This window comes from Amphibalanus amphitrite, unplaced genomic scaffold, assembly GCF_019059575.1.
Source record: "Amphibalanus amphitrite isolate SeventyFive unplaced genomic scaffold, NRLGWU_Aamphi_draft 000180F_arrow, whole genome shotgun sequence".
NCBI classification, from domain to species: domain Eukaryota; kingdom Metazoa; phylum Arthropoda; class Thecostraca; order Balanomorpha; family Balanidae; genus Amphibalanus; species Amphibalanus amphitrite.
The window spans coordinates 232,243-247,615 of NW_024881675.1; the positions used below are offsets into that span (position 1 = coordinate 232,243).

Sequence of the window (15,373 nt, forward strand, 5' to 3'; positions counted from 1 at the left end):
CCCCGACTCGGCTACCTCACGTTACCGGGGCCCTGGCTTTGGGCGCGGTGGTGGTGCGTCGGGCCGCGCGCTCTGACTTCGGCCAAGAAAAATGCGTCAGCTGATCATTGTCATTTCTGCCACTTTCATGTGGTGAGATGGGGTCATAACTTTAGAGACGGCTGTTTCATATCAATTATTTTACATAAAATAATATTTCCAACCATAAATTAATGTTCGACAGCCAAATTAAAGAAACAATACCAATACAGGCTTACAGTTTAAATTCGACATTGTGTTGTCTACGATTAGACAGCTGATAACTCATTCCCGTACGTCGTAACGTGGTCGTAACTCTATAATGACCTTTGCTTATTGTCACATGTGCGCCGCATTCGTGATTGTTGCCGACGCCTGTTTACAGGTTAGCCCACTACAATTGTTATACGTATCGAAAAACCGATAAACTTTTAGGCGAAAAAAGCACTATTTTAGGCCCATTTTTGATTTTTTTTTGCAATATTAGGTAAAAACAGAAGCTTCTTATCCTAGGAAAAATAGAATGGGAAATCATCCAAAGGTGGCACACTACCTTTAAGCATAAGCGTAACTTTATATCTCTTTGTGGGTGCTCAAGCACCCCCAATCCTGAGCTCAGCACCCCCTGCCTTCTTAAAGCACCCCCAGCCTCCTCAAAACATTTCCAGCTGACTCAAGGCCCTCAATAATCAGAATGTCCATCTCCTAGTACTGTAATGAGCCCAGTGAATCATGCAAATACTATGCTTACTCAATTCAGTGACTAAGAGAATATATATTGAATAAATCACCACAAATTAAGATGCATGACATTTGTGTTAACATTACATCTGATATTATCAGGGGCCCGGGAACGATTTTCAAGTTGGGGGGGGGGGCGAGCCTAAAATACCTGACATGATGCATATGAAACAATGGCATAGCTAGGGGTCTAAGGGGACACGTACCCCCTCCCCCCATCGAGTTCAAAGGGACCCTCGGGTCCGAGAGGCCCTGCGGCGCCATTTGACCGCTGAGGGTTAACGATGGCCATATTTCTACTCAGAAGGGCCCCGTGGGGCTCGTTAGATTACCTCATGGGCCCTAAATAGCCACACTAAGGTCTCCATAAGGGCCCCACGCCGACTTCTGAGGGCCTCTTGCGGCTTTTAAGGACACCTCGGTGATCTCCAAAGGCCCGTTAAGCCTGAAACAGACTCTTTCCGCAGTCAAGATATCGCATGCGAGAGCCTATTCAAATACATGGAAGCAAGCTCGCATCTGAATCGCACGCACCTCCCGCGAGCGATTGATGCGAGAGGAATTACAATGTATTTGAATAGGCTCTCGCATGCGATTTCCTGAACGCGGAAAGAGTCTGCTTCAGCCTTTACTGGCCTCTGAGAGGTCTTACCGGCCTATGAGGGGACAGTTCTAGGGGCATTTCCCACCTGTGATGGTCCCACACTTATTTTTCTGAGGGCCCATAACGGCAACTATGGGGCCCTCGTCGGCGCCTATGAGGGCCCACACCGGTGTCTCTGAGGGTTTCACACCCCCAACTCCGAGTGCCTACACCAGTGCCTATTAAAGCCCTATATCGGCGGCTCTGAGGACCCACCCAACACCTGTGCATCTAAAGGCCACCCACTGATGACTTGAGGGCCCCACAACGGTGACCCTGAGGGCCCCACCGGCGTCTGACAGTACCATGCCGGTCTCTTAGGACCCCGCAGGACTTCTTCTGCCGGCCTAAGCCCTAAGGACCCCTAGCCGGCTTGTAGAGAGTTCGCGTCAGCAGCTCTAAAGGCCCCACACCCGTCTGTAACGGCTCTACACCAGCGTCTATGAGGGCCCGGAGCAACGCCTGTAAGGACCCTCATCGGCGCCTCTGAGAGAATCACACTAGCACCTCTGATCGCCCACACCGGCACCTGCATGGCGGCCCCACACCGGTGCCTCCCTTACCGGCGGCTCTGAGGGCCCTACGCCTGTGATTCTGAGGGTGCCACCGATAACTGAAGGCACCACACAAGCCCTTAGTGTAGCTGAGCTTTAATCCCATACCGGCCCTCCGAGGGCGCCACGTCATTGCACTCATTGCCCCACATCCCTCCCTCACACCCGGAGCGGGTAAACTGTGTTATACATACCTATAGCAACGATTTTACCACCGTTGTACGTTATGTATTTCTCAAAGTTGACTCAAAATGGTCCAGTACAAAATCTGGCCTGCCAAACTTATGGCCAAGGTCAGGCCCAAACACGTTTTGGGCAATCAGTCTCAGTCCATGACTCCATTCTTCGGCAACTATACGGTGAAAGGCCGATACTGTAGAAACTTGCAATTTGTACCCTTGAACTGACCTTGACCTTGACCTCAAACTTTTAATTAAGTACATGTTTTTAGTAATTCGTGATGAGATCTTTCGATTGGCGTTTGAATTTTCCTAATCGGACCATTAGTTCGGGAGATAACAGGGGGTAAAATTTATCCCCCCCCAGCCCCGCGCGTTCGGCTGGAGACCCCAGCCCCGCGCGGGTTAATGCATTGGGTGAGCCAAAATTGTTTTACAGTGGCGCTATTAAAACAAGCTCTCGAACCGATTTAACATCATTTCTTGCATGATGCCTGATGGCTAAAGTAAAAAAGAACAGCTAAAAAACTACAAAAACTATGGCATGCCTTTCTGAAAGCTATTGAGCACCCCCAATGATTTTTGGAAAACTACACCCATGCCTTTAAGGTTTAAAGCCGTTCAGATGTATCATGATTTGTGAAAGTTTTGTGCGTACGTAGGTACAATGCAACGAACATTTTAAGCAAACAGTCACTAGAGGCGGGAGGGAGCAAACGCCGCCAACCAGCCTCGCCCGTCTAGGTTCCATAGCCTCGGTCTACACACCAAAGGACCAATTATCCTCATTCTTACCACTTGACTGCGCCGGCTACCAGGACCGCTCCATCCTCAGAGCGCCGTGACCTTGAGCGGCGTAACACCCCACCGCGGCCTGCCCGTCTCCCCACGTGACACGCCCCGCACGGACAACACAGCTGCCGACTCTGACCCACGTGGCCGCTCGCGGGCCGCCACTGCACCCCACACCCCTGCCGAAACACTGTCGTACCCTGCCCATCCCGCCGCTGCACTCTCCACTCTCCAGTCGCGAACCGTCCCAGTCAAGATACCTATGTCCCAGTCGGCTGGCGACTCTCACCGGAGTTCTATAGCCTTGCTCTCACCCAGACACTTGCACCGCCTCAGGCAGTTTGGTGGTGCTGCCCCCTGTTGCGGAGTGAATGTACTAGAGCTTGGCCACTTCGTGAAGGAGTACGAGTACATGTAGCGCTCGCGTCGGGCCAACAACTCCGCTCGGTGGATGGCCTTGGCTCGGTGCTAGAATGACTATAATCATGGGTGTAACTTTGTATACTTTCGAGGTCCCATGTGGGACCCCAATGCGAACATTTGGGACCCCAATTGTCATTTTGGGACCCCAATAGTGGAGGCCCCCGAGACGCATCAGCTACTTTGCAAACGGAGGTCCGATATTCATATAAAAGGTTCTCTGTTTAAATAGGAGGCCCCTTGGACAAATCGGAGGCCCTGTTGGACAAATAGGAGGCCCCCTGAACAAGTAGGAGGCCCCCTGAACAAGTAGGAGACCCCCTGAACAAGTAGGAGGCCACCGGAAAACAGGAAGTCCCCTGGAGAAATAGGAGGCTCTCTGGACAAGTAGGAGGCCTCCTGGACAAATAGGAGGCCCTAGACAAATAAGAGGCCCCTAGACAAATAGTAAGCCCCATGGTCAAGTAGGAGGCCCTCTGTACAAATAGGAGGCCCCCCTGCAAAAATAGGAGGCCCCCTGGACAAATAGGAGGTCCTAGACCTAGACAAACAGGAGGCCCCTTTCACAAAAGGAGGCCCCTGGACAAATAGGAGGCCCCATGGACAAGTAGGAGGCCCTCTGTACGAATAGGAGGCCCCTGCAAAAATAGGAGGCCCCCTGGACAAACAGAAGGTCCTAGACCTAGACAAAAAGGAGGCCCCTTTCACAAAAGGAGGCCCCCTGGACAAATAGGAGGCCCCTTTCACAAAAGGAGGCCCCTGGACAATTAAGAGGCCCCCTGAACAAGGAGGCCCCCTGGATAAAGAGGAGGCCCCCTAAAAATAGGAGCCCTCTGGATAAATAGGAGGCCGCTTGGAAAATAAGAGGCTACTTTAACCAATAGGAGGCCCCTTGGACAAATAGGAGGCCCCCTGAACATGTAGGAGGCACGCTGGACAAATAGGAGGCCTCTTGGGCAGAGGCCCCCTAGAAAAATAACAGGTCCCTTGGACAAATAGGAGGCCCCCTGGACAAATAGGGGACCTCTTGAACAAATAGGAGGCTCCATGGACAAGTAGGAGCTAGAGGCTCTCTGTACGAATAGGAGGCCCCCCTGGACAAATAGAAGGCTCCCTTAACAAAAAGGAGTCCCTTCAAAAAAAAAGGAGGCCCCGGGACAAGTAGGAGACCCTTGGACAAATAGGAGGCCCCTGCACAAATATGAGACTCCTAGTCGAATAAAAGACCCCTGGATAAATAGGAGGCCCCTGGACAAATAGGAGGCCCCTGAACACGTAGGAGGCCCCCTAGATAAAGAGGAGGCCCCCTGGAAAATAGAAGCCCCCTGGATAAATAGGGGACCTTCTGGAGAAACAGAAGGCCTCCTGGACAAATAGGAGGTCCCATAGACGAATAGGAGGCCGCTTGGACAAATAGGAGGCGCCGTTAACCAATAGGAGGCCCCCTAGACAAACAGGAGGCCCTCTGTAACAGTAGGAGGCTCTCTGTACGTACAAGAGACCGGCGCTCGACCTGTAGAAGCTTAGCCGTATGTACGCTAGGAGGCTCTCTGTGCAAGTAGTCGAAGTAGGAGGCTCTCTGTACTGTACCTACAATTACAAATAAGAGGCCCCCTGGGTAACTTAGATGCAACACAAATCGGAGGTCACCTATAAAAAAGCGGGACTCTGTTGGAATACCTGATTTAATAAATTATTTTCCTGATATTCAAATTACTTAGGTAATCCTCGTCCGCACATGGGGGGGGGGGGGGCAGTGGTTGCCACACCCCCCACCCCGACCTAGGTAGTTTTTTCTGCTCTGCACTAAACATTTTGATTGCTAGAAGTCGGATATTTCGTATAGCTGCTGCTCTATCCTTTTTTAGCGTCCACTGAAAATTTCAAGTTTCTGTGGTTTTTGGTTTCGGAGATATGACCTTATTCTTCAGGTAATGTCATAACCCAAATGACAAATACCCAATATCTTGCGTTGGCGTTGGGTCTTGTGAGCTTTTGACACCTTGATTTCGGCCTTTTTTGTCAGTCTTACCTCCCACCTATCATGGAACATGTTGTTCAATGATGTAGAGATGCCAGGGTCAGGGTCAAGGTCAACCTAGGTCGTCTAAAAATATTGCGTTTTAGGCAAGCTGAATTTACTTTCGTGAAGTTTCTTTGACTGTATTTTTGGCAAAAGCTTCTCAGTTCATGATCTCATGTAATATGGACACATTCACAGTCGGTGCACACATCAGTATACTCGTACACACAGACACACACAGACATACAAACACATGTCATTGACCTTGAGCTAACTTGACCTGAAATGACCACAGCCAGCAAAAACCTAGTCGGATAGTGTGACAAAGAGGTTCTAGCTGGCTTGGCACCACAATACGGCAGCGTCATCGGTACATGATGAGCAGCGCACGTGATATTCCAACGGGCAACGGTGACCCCAAACAGCAACATTCTTTAGTTTGACCTGACCTGGAAGGTCAATGACTGACCTGATGAGGTAAAATTGGTATCATTGGATTCGTCACTTCCCAAAGAATCTGTTGCTCTTGACCGCAAGGCTTAAAATCTTGTAAGAAAAAATTGTGGTGATGTCGAATAAGATACCTACACAAGCAGCGGGCCAACCCATCATATACCGATGACGCTGCCGTATTAGTGCCAAGCGAGCTAGAACAGCTCTTTGTCACACTATCCGACTAATTTGCTGGCTGTGGTCATTTCACGTCAAGTTAGGTCAAGGTCAATGATATGTGTTTGTATGTCTGTGTATGTCTGTGTATGTACTGATCAGGGATGCGGAGCCGGAGCCGGAGCCGGAGCCGGAGCCGCCGGAGCCGGCATATTTTGCCCGGAGCCGGAGCCGGAGCCGGAGCCGTGAAACAATGTAGCCCGGAGCCGGAGCCGGAGCCGGAGCCGTCAAAAAGGGGGCGACTCCGGCTCCTTTTCTTTAGAGGAAACAATTATTCACCTAGTTCGGTTTGACTAGGGACCGTCGAGGTCCTGGTCAGTGTTCTCTACCTTCAGTGTTCGCATATGTTACAGTGCGTCCGCGAAATCCGTGAGTTTGCGAATTTACTAGTTAATCCGCGAAATCCCTAGGGACTCCGCGAACTCACATAAACTCTCGTGAATCTGCGGAATCACTGCCGTGGCTCCGCGGATTCACTAGAGTTTCCAGTGCGTCCGTGAAGTCGCTGAAGAGTCGCGGGGATCTGTGAACTTCCTAGGTAATCCGCGGAATAGCGATTCCTTTTCAGTGAATCCGCGGAATACCGACTCCTTTTTTCAGAGAATGTCCAAAAAACATTATTTAGTTCTTATGCCGATTCGTAGAGGCTCAAAGACAATTGGAATCATGTTGCCGATATGGTGGTACTGTTGTGCGTTGGCCGCCGCTTTGCCAAATTCAGCGGCGCTGCGCGCCGCCGATCTTACGCTATCTGAAAAAAACTTAGGGGGTCGCATCGACCCCCCCCCCTGCCAGGGCAAGGGTTAAACTTTACTAATAACGCTAAGAACGTCACCAAACATAGAGGCCGTCAAAAAGTAGGCCATTTGGAGGCCCCCTCGATAGAGAAAAGGCCCCCTGGCAAGCGGAATACGGAGGAGGGTGCCCCTTTGAGCCCGGGCACCCTCCCCTGGAAAATCAGCTGGGTGCGCCCCTGTTGGCCGGAATGGCAATATCAGTCTATCGGAATAAAAACTTCGGGACATTTGATAAGTTTTATGTTACATTGCTACGTAGGTACCCTGCTAGCTTTCTGGTTAGGACCCTGCCAGAGACGCACCCCTGGTCGGATCGCACCCAGATTTACGGTCGTTCGATTTGACCAAGCTTGGTGCCTGCCAAATTTCACGCTCCTGCATGTGGCGCCGTTCCGGCGCAAGACACCCAGATGTGGATGACACTTTGCGATTGTTACGGACGTACAGACCGACAACTTCTCTTTTATAATAATCAATCTGTTAAATAATATTTTCTTAGATTATAAAAAAAATTGTGCGTCGCACACTTCCTCTTCAAACGTGGGTATTTGCTGTAAATAGTTAAGTAACTACCTGATTGGACCTCAAGCTCACAATTGCGAATGGTAGTTAACCCGCGCACTGACCGGAGGGGGGCGTATATTATGTCCGCCCCCTGAAAATTTTTCGTAAATAAGGAAAACAGCCGCGGCGTGTAACATCGCGAAATTTTGCATGACTATTCCCGCATCAATTTTACACATTGTGTGCAAATTTAAACCTCCTACCTTTCAAGGTCAAGTCACCAGGTCACTTCGAATAAACCTGACCTCAAGTCACTTTTTTGCAACTTTGTCACTGTGCCAGAGCTACAGTAGATGTCGGAGTCCTTTGACAGTTCCAGGATATAATTAGGTCATTGGTAGCAACAATTTGCTTATCTCGGAATTTCGATATCGATGACCCAAGGTCAGGTCAATTTCTTGACCTCATTATGACCTCCTCATACGATCAACCTTGACTACCTTGAGTCACCAAAGCTAGAATTGTAGCCAGATTGTGCACAGATGTTGACTGGTGTGTAGTCAGGTCAATGACCCAAGAAGTTGGGAAAATAGGGACCTCTTTAGAACTTCGTACAGTGAGGGTGTTATTTCGGGGTGTTAATCACGAGTTTCATGTTATTTTTGATCACAGACGATAGCTTCATGCAATACATGCCAGGTCGGGTTAGGTTAGGTCAGGTCAACCAATAGGCGTCCTGCCTGCTATTCAAAGTAGGCGTTGCCTACCACTGACTACTTCGTAAGATGTTACGAAGGCACCACAAATACTTTGTAAATGTTCAAATGGCTGTTAAATTCGAAATCAGCTCCTAAAACTTCTCTAGAAACAAGTAAAACTAAAAAAGTGAACCAAGGTCATCAAAGGTCATTGACCTTGACCTGACTTTAACGTGACCTTGTCATCCGTCATACTGCATTGCATCAGCACCATCACAACATGTTTGAACGCTTAAAACTACAAAAAGACTGGAACCGCGCGGAAAATCTGAGCTGGCATACGCCGAATCGCGATTCTGGCCAAACATGGTCTCGAGAAATAGGTCACGGGTCAAAAAGTCAGCTGGGTCAGGGGTCATGGAATTTTTAGGTTAGGTGTAAAATCGATGAGCTCACACGGAAAGTTTCGTCGCGATCAGCTGCTTGTTTCACGAGAAATTTGCGACAAACCATGGGGGGTCATACGACCGAAGATACCGTGTGTATGTTCACCGTGTCGGGACGACAGACGCACCCACCTCGAATAGTGTTAGCTAATAGTGACAGCTGAAATCCGCTGCAATCATTTTAACTCGCATATGACTGAAAAGAATCGGCATTTCGCGGATTCCCTGAAAAAGAATCGCTAGTCCGCGGATTACCTAGGAAGTTCGCAGATCCCCGCGACTCTTCAGTGACTTCACGGACGCACTGAAAACTCGAGTAAATCCGCGGAGCCACGGCAGTGATTTCGCGGATTCACGAGAGTTTACGTGACTCCGCGGAGTCCCTAGGATCAACCAGTGACTTTGCGAACTCACGGATTTCGCGGACACACTGTAACACATACACGGTTACACCTCGCCTCGCATTCAAAGCAATGCTGCCACCACCTACAAGGCGTAAAACAATGTGGTATTCAAAATAGCCTTGTTATACAAATACAGTAGCAACGTGCACCAATCCCATCGCCTTTTTTCTTCCACCCGTATTTAATTGATCGCATAGGGGATGTACTTAGTAGAAGCCGGAGCCGGAGCCGCCGGAGCCGGAGCCGCCGGAGCCGGATCATTTTACTCGGAGCCGGAGCCGGAGCCGGAGCCGCCATGACATTTCACCCGGAGCCGGAGCCGGAGCCGGAGCCGATTTTTTTCTCCGGAGCCGGAGCCGGAGTCGGAGCCGTCTGAAATTTCCACGGCTCCGCATCCCTGGTACTGATGTTTGCACAGATCGGTTTGTGTGTCCCTATTACACTTGATCATGAACTGAGAAGCTTTTACTAAACATACAGTCAAAGAAACTTCACGAAAAGTAAATTCAGCTTGCCTAAAGCGCAATAATTTTAGATGACCTAGGTTGACCTTGACCCTGACTCTGACATCTGTACATCGCAGAACAACATGCTCAATGATAGGTGGGAGGTAAGACTGGCAAAAAAAAAAGCCGAAATCAGCGTGTCAAAAGCTCACAAGGCCCATAGCCATCGCAAGATATTGGGTATTCGTCATTTAGGACATGACATGACCTGAAGAACAAGGTCATATCTCCAAACCCAAATGCCGCAGAAGCTTGAAATTTTCAATGGACGCTGAGAAAAGATAGAAAAGCAGCTATACAAAGAAAATCAGGTTTCTAGCTTTAAAAATGTTAAGTGTAGAGCAGAAAAACTAACTTAGGGGTGGCGACCCTCCCCCCAGGTGCCGGCGAAGGTTAACCCTCACACTTTCTGGGGTCGGCTTACGGCTAGATTCCTTGCGCAAATGCTGTGCCGTTAATTTTTTTCTATTATAAAGGCATTGTGTTTTATTGTCAAAAGTGAAAAAGCCAGAAATTTTCGTCGATTTCGGATGCCGCGGGGGATATTTACATACAATGGTACCCTGCTGGCCTGGATCCACCAGTAGGGTCAGGTGACCTACCATTTCTTTATCGATATTAAAAAAAAAAAATAATGGCATCAGAGCTGTGACGAAAAATAAGTGGCCTAAATCCGATGAGAAAACTGGATTTGGGGGTACCCCATGTTTGGCTTCTGAGCCTCTGGTCCCCCAATGAAAATTTCTTAGAGGAGGCCCTGGCGTGGCTCGTAAATTACCGCTTCCGCAATTGGAGGCCCCTAATTGCTTGGAGGCCCCCACTAAATGGAGGCCCCCTTGGACGTTTGGGACCCCAATGGTGATGTCAAAGTTTCACCCATGACTATAATAGGCAGATGGGGGAACTATGGGAGGGGATCGTTCAGCGGAGTTGGGTTTCGCTCTGCCGTACTTGGCACGGGGCTCCTGTTGCAGAAATCAGATAACAGCTGACGGCTATCAAAATTCCGTCAGCACTCATGGAAAGGTCAATTCTCGTAGCGTAGAACTCAGGGTCCAACTGTCACGCAGTCATAAAATGCTTTAGTTTTCATACTCAAGGGTCATTGTTACGAGCCTCTCGTAAAATTTTTACCTAGGCTTTCCTTTTTCACAGCTGTGAAAATCTGAGATACCAATGCATAGGTATTGGGGTGACAAATGTGATGATTGCGTGCAGTCAAAGTGCTGGTCTGCGACCATTTTTTTTTGTCGAAGTTCCGTGAAACCGGGCCCGAACTCAGGATCGGGCTGCCTGAGTCTGCCTCCCCATGGAGATAGGGTTGGGCTAGGGCTGGGGATCTGACCTCAGAGGTTTTTGGTTGACCTAAGACCTTAAAATCATGAGTACCTAGTACAATTGCAGCGTCTTGTGACGGCTCTCAGCGGTGACGGCTCCCATACGTTCGTTGCTTCTGGCAAAGCTTTAGAGCTCAATCAAGGAGAAAACGGCAAGGTCCTATACACCCCTCGGCCGTATGTAGAAAACCGATAGGTCACACCAAGAATCGAAATGGACGATGGTTTAGGGGACGTCTGTGAACTGACAATCGGAAAGAAACTCTCGGTTTACTAAACAGATACTGGAGCCTGTATCGTACAAAGCAGAACATTGATTTTGAGATATCGAAATGTCTGAAATAATGGGTGGTTCGAAAGTTCATTGTTGGACACTATCGGATTTTTCGGCAACGCTCGCAAACGCCTGTTCTCCCTTTAGTGACGTTGCGAGCGCCGGCCGTTTGGGGAGGGGCTCGACTGGGTCACTGGTATCGATTTTCACGGCGAGCTGGGGAGGGGGAGCGCGACATAGACCTGTCCGATCGATGACGATCTCTCGACACAGATCGGGAGTACCACTGGACTGGTATCGATTTTCACGGCGAGCTGGGGAGGGGGAGCGCGACATAGACCTGTCCGATCGATGACGATCTCTCGACACAGATCGGGAGTACCTGCGCCGAGAGTCGTACGGTGACGGGGATCTGTGTCGCCACCGGCGATCTCCGCAGTGACAACCGTGACAGTGTGAGCTGCCACGGTACGGGTAGTTGTGCGGACCAAGTGCGGACGAGGAGCCGGACCAGAGTTTGGGATATGGTAGCAGTCAAGTGTCGACAGAAATGGCGAACAAGTTACAAATAGAGGTAGGTTTATTCCACTGTTATACTTTCTCTTGAAAACTGTTTACACACATGACGTCATAAAGTAAAAAGTCCCCATCTAAGGTCGTTAAGGCGAATTTTTGACATTATTAAATAAAAAAATATATTGTGTTACCTGTTTTTTCTGATATTGTTCCAACAATCATTTTTTATTATCTGGTATTGGCCAATTATTTGTTGAATACGTCATCTGGGGCCGCGAGTCGGCGAATGCAGTCGGTCGGAAAAAAACACGTGTTTTCGGCGGCCGAGGTAAACAAATTACAGTAGGGTAACTGTGGGGAAAACGCAAACCTTTTCTTGTGTATATCAACCACATAGCCTCTCAACTGTCTTGTAAGCATAAGGTGTTCGCTGATGACTTAAAAATTTATGCATGTACTAGCAGGTTGACTGACGCAGACGATACCAACCCTGTGCAGTCATTGCAATCTGATGTGGATGTTCTAGTGCGCACCTCTGAATCCTGGGGACTGCATCTAAACGCCAGTAAATGCGCCGTGTTAAGATTCTCCAGATCCTCCCGGAACCTAGAACGGGTGCCCCCCACCCCCTATGTCCTTAATGGGAACCCGCTACCCTTTGTCAGCTCACATCCTGACTTAAAGGTTACAGTGGACACATCCTTGAAGTTCCACCTACACATTGAATCCGTCGCTCACAAAGCCTCAGGACTCTGCCACAGCTTCCTCAAATCCACAGTGTGTCGCAATCCTGATTTTATGACATTCCTTTTTAAAGGGACCCTCCCACCTTAACATTAGATTTGAGTTGAGATAGCCAAAATGGGGTCCCTGGCTCACAATTACCGGTTTCGGCACTCACAACATTGAGAAATGCCTTAAATCGGAATTATTGAATTTCAAAATTGCAGCATTTTGATTCAGAGGGGCTAGTGCTTAGGAATACCCCTCTGAATGTGTGACTTCAGCGCAAATATCTAACGATTTTTAATGTTTGACTAAAACGTTTTGTAGCACGCGGTGGTATATGCTATTTGCGCGCAACATCTGCCGCAAACGCCGCACTTCTAAAATAAAGTCGCTAGAAACAGCGGGGATCCCAAAAAAGTAAACAAAAGTAAAAGTCTAATATCTTGAAAACCGGTGAATATTTTTCGGTGAAATTTGGTAGATATTCGTTTTCGCTCTTTCTGAACCGAGCGACATCACTTTCATGCCAATTCATAAACTTTTTTGAAGGTGGGAGGGTCCCTTTAAGACCCACGTCAGACCAGTTATTGAATATGGTTCGTGTCTTTGGAACACAGGCTACGTGGAGGATGCTCGGAAACTCGAACGTGTCCAGAGGCAATGGACTAAGCGCGTGGAGTCACTATCAGACTTAACTTATGCAGAGAGACTGAACAGGCTAGGGCTCTACTCTGTACAGGGAAGGCTGACTAGGGCTGACCTCATCCAGTACTGGAAGATTGTGAATGGTCACAGCTGTATAAGTCCAGACTCCATGTTCACTCTAACCGACTGCAGCGTCACCAGAGGTCACAGTCATAAGATTTATGTGACCCGTTTGTGCACTGATGTACGTAAGCGCTTTTTCTCCAAACGATGTGTTAACCTCTGGAACAGCCTCCCTGAATCTGTTGTTACTGCTCCGGACATCCAGTCCTTCAAGAGGGGTCTAGAGCAGCATATCCCAGACAAACTCGTAGAATATTTGTAAAATTGCTCGTTATATTGGTATTCTCTGTATGTATTATCGCTAACATGAAATGTATCTATTGCCTGTCATACTGCAGACACACATTTCCAGTTCTCATTCTTGTGACCTACGTTGCCAAACTGGAACAACTGTATAGCATGTTTTTGAACTGGCGTGTCTTGTGAGACAGGGTTCCTATCCTTCCTTACCAGCCCTTTTTCCTAAGACTACCAAGCGAAGGGAACCCAACCAGGTAAGTAAACCAGGTAAGCACCCCTGGGTTAAACGCCTCCCCTAAAAAAAATCGTATTTCTTATCGACGGATAGGTGTTTTATACTGTCTTTCAGAACAGTCAGCTGCTTGTTTACGTAGGTCTCTATTTCCGGTTCTGCGTCTTGAGGAGCAGCGTGGGTAGGTGCTGATGTTGGTTTTGGGTGTTGTTTTTGTTGTTTTTACAGAAGATTCCTAATATTTTGATGCCTTCTTTATATCACAAAACTTGCTATTGTGCACATCACTAAAAACTGCCTTTATTGTCATTCTGTTGAATTTATTATGCTGCGGCGTTAGTGGCGCGTTTTTTGTCAATATTTTGTTGACCGGAAATGGAGCGGATGGGGAAAGACGCCTACTCGATGCATGGGGCAAGACGCCCCCAGTTTTCTGAAAGGGGGGCGTTTTGCACGGTGGTGACTGTGAGAGTGCAGGGTAGCGCCTTGTAGGTGGGTGCCGAAAAGGCCTCTCCGTGTCCTTTTTTGCTGATATATCCTAAACGACTGCAGGTATCGTCACCAAACTTTCAGGACTCCTCCGGGCATCCATTTTACACATTGCAACAAAATTTTATTCCAAAGGCTATGATAGGTTGACCACAAATGACGTCAGAATGACGTCAAGTTCTGCCATGTTCATCATGTTCTGTTGCTGGATGGGGTGGGGGCGCTTTGCACATGGGTGTGGGCGTATTACCCAGGGTGTGGGGCAAAACGCCCTTTTGTAAGGGTATGCGAAAACCTTTTTGGAGAGTTAAATACCACACGCAGGTGTCTTTTCTTGGTCTCAAAGCGTAGTAAAAAGAATGAGCTACATGATGGTGCCCAAAGGTTTGAGTAATCTGTGTTGGGTTGAGTGTCAGAAGGTTTCGCGCTTAATGGGGGCGTTTTTGACCTATTCACCCTATAGGTAGCTTTGGGTGATATGCTATTTCTATTATTGAAATCGCGTCTCCTGCCGTCAGTAATTTTTCGTCGCAGTGATTTTCACTTTTAGAATTTTCTTCAATAATTGTGGTATTCAGTTCTGCCTCTGATTTGCAATGGCAATTATTATTTGAAGTGAAGAAGGCCTTGTTATGGCCCTGCACAACCTCGCTGAAAAGTGAAACTGAAACAGCTAGAATAACAGTATTGCAACTGGTTTCAAATTATTCTTCAAATTTCCTCGAAGTCAGGCTTAGACCTATGAATAACATCAGATTTGCAAGCATGTTCAAACTGCTCCATTAATCTCCAGAACATCAGGCTCTCTTCTGATGCTTACAATGCCTGCGGCTGCAACATTATATTGCTAAGAATGGCAGTTCAGCAAGATGTATGTGCAGGCAGAGGCACTTAGCCAATGCACAATGCAGTGCAGATTAATTGTGGTGTGAATTTTGTGTGGATCAGTGCACAATGCGTGCCATGATGTGGTAAATGCCATGCCGAATGGCTGTGCTGTGATATGAGCTGACACTGTTGAGTGTTGATGCAATGGTATCTAAGAAATTTTCAGAAGGCAAATGAGACGTCATTGAATATTAGTGTAGTTTCAATATAAGTGCAGAGTTCCCAAACTTGCAGCCTTTTTTCGTGTGATTGTGCACATTTCCAGCCTATGTGCGTGCTAGTGCGGAATACTTAGTTGCTAGATTGGCTGGCACAGCTTGTCAAGTGTCAACTCTGTGGTAAATGTGAAGATGAAGTCCAGTGAAGATTTTGAACATCTAACCTGACCTAACCTTACCTTCTAACTCAAAGCTTTCAACCTACCAATATACTACCTACGAACCCACCGGCCTTACTTACTGGTCTTACTGGTCGAGCGGCAGCGTCGTTAGCCGGCGGAGGCCCAA

At 48.1% G+C, this 15,373-nt stretch overlaps 1 protein-coding gene across 2 annotated transcripts in view; it reads right to left on the bottom strand.

Moving 5' to 3' along the window:
- Window positions 1-15,373, bottom strand: part of LOC122384029 — a 100,062-nt gene that overhangs the window by 3,352 nt on the left and 81,337 nt on the right. The window contains exon 1 of one of the 2 annotated variants that reach the window (XM_043370990.1): window positions 2,931-3,273. The exons of the other annotated variant lie outside the window; for it this stretch is intronic. The gene's annotated coding sequence lies outside the window, so the exon portion shown is untranslated. Of the gene's footprint in view, window positions 1-2,930; window positions 3,274-15,373 lie in introns of those variants that run through there. 2 annotated transcript variants of the gene reach the window in all.